This window comes from Neopelma chrysocephalum, unplaced genomic scaffold (genome assembly GCF_003984885.1).
Source record: "Neopelma chrysocephalum unplaced genomic scaffold, ASM398488v2 Primary Assembly neopelma1_128, whole genome shotgun sequence".
NCBI lineage: Eukaryota > Metazoa > Chordata > Aves > Passeriformes > Pipridae > Neopelma > Neopelma chrysocephalum.
This window is the reverse complement of record NW_020897790.1, coordinates 780,711-782,571: the sequence shown is the minus strand read 5'-3', so window position 1 is coordinate 782,571 and position 1,861 is coordinate 780,711. Positions and strand designations below refer to the sequence as shown.

Below are 1,861 nucleotides of genomic sequence, written 5' to 3'. Positions count from 1 at the left end.
GAAGCAATAATGGATTTCTGCTTCTTTGGTGTGGGGATCTCAGCCCCCATGCAGGTGGTGAAAGCGGAGTGGCTGAGGCACAGGGGCAGCATGTGAGTAAGATGACTGGTGTGTAGGTCTCCACAGGGGTGGAAGCAGTACTGGGATGACTGGGTGCACATAATGCATAATTATCTGCATTATCTCTGCTTAAGGGCAAGTCCTGGCACAGTTGAAGATGATCGTGTGGGCCTGTAACAATTTTGGAGCAATAGTCTTCCCATGACAGACTGGTGTTTCCAGGGCTGCCTTAGAGCTGCTGTGGCCAGGCCTGGGTATCCATGGCTGTGAGTCTGCAGTTCTGCAGTTAGACAGTGGTTGTAGGGATGCTCACAAAGCCAGTGGGACACACTGGCTAACGTCCATTTTTCCTGCTTAGTCTACACAAAGAAGGCCTTAGACAGTCAGACGTGCTCTGGATGTCCAAAATTCGGTGATGGGGATACACTCTGCAGTTAAAATGGGCTGAGATCCTTCAGGTGTGTGTCACCTGGACACCTCTGCACTTGGAATTGCTTTGGAAGTGCAACCCATTGAAGAGTGTAGGTGCTACCACTGCAGCAGAGACCATGGAGATGCCAAATGTGAAGTAGCATCATGGGCTCTTCTTCAGGTGAACTAGTACAAGACTGGCGACCCTGGTGACAGGCAAAGCCAACTCAAGTGGCGATTGACCTCTCAGAAACTTGACAGTTCCCCTCTAAAATGGGTATAAATCTTGCAGAGTAGTTAGTGTATCTCCCATGTGCATCCTTCGTTCTTAGCAGTCATCCTGTCACTGGAAACTACAGCGGGCTTTCAGTGGATAAACTCACAGCTGGCCCTTGCAGGGCATCTCTGATGGAGGCTGCAGGAAGCGAAGGGAGTTGGTCTCTGTCCCTCATTTTCCTTTTCCCTTGTGGAAGGACAAGGAGGCAGCAACACTGTTCCTGTTCCAGTAAGTGCTGTCAGTGTTAGCCTTGTGGGAATACCCGGGGTATTGGATGCCAGTGATGTAGCAATCCGTGTAGCACTCACGTTCCTGCAAGGCACATGTGAAAATCCACCACCTCATTACTGTTATCTTGTGCCCTGTATTTGCTTAATGAACAGCAAAGGAATAAAAATATAACCTCTCCCAGGTGCTGTGTTTGATATACATCACTTGATAAATATCCCGGGAAAGGCTCTCCTTTGCCATCGCTGTGTGCGGATCCCTTATCCTCCCAGTGATGTCAGAGGAGAAATATGTGCATGGGGGAAAGGGCAAAAGAGAGCAGTGCAAAGCAGGAAGAACTTTGCCCAAAAGCAGCAAATACTGCTGGCTGTCAGCAAGTATCCACACCTGCACTCCAGCCTTTCCAGCCCTGTGTACCTGCTTTCAGGTGGAGGAGGATGTCATTCATCTGGCATGGCTGGGATCGGGCAAACCTTTGGGCAGTGCTGGAGGAGGAGGTTATTTTTAATTTGTCCTTCACAGGTGTCTGAGTTGTGACCTTTCCTCTAGCTGGAAAGTGAGGCTTCCTTCTGGAGCCAAGGGGAGAGCTGACCTGTCTCTTCCATGGACTTGGGCTGGAGCTTCTCAAATGCAAAAGCTGGGTTCTGGTAACTCTCAAACTGGCAACTTCAGATGAAAAATCAGCTGCTCAGGTGATGCTCAGGTCCAGGGAGTATGCAAAGTGACACAGAAATGTGGAGGCTAGAAGAGATCCTCAGCTGGCTTCATCGATCTGCCTAACAAACGGGTGTCTTGGATACCTCTGGCATGTTTTGCCTTGAGTCCTGCTCATTACTCTTGTTACCTCTTTCTGTGACATGGTGTATCCTTGACATAGGACAGAGC

General features: G+C 49.5%; 1 protein-coding gene across 4 annotated transcripts in view; it reads left to right on the top strand.

Moving 5' to 3' along the window:
• Positions 1-1,861, top strand: part of EREG (epiregulin) — a 7,607-nt gene that overhangs the window by 1,723 nt on the left and 4,023 nt on the right. The window lies entirely within an intron of this gene.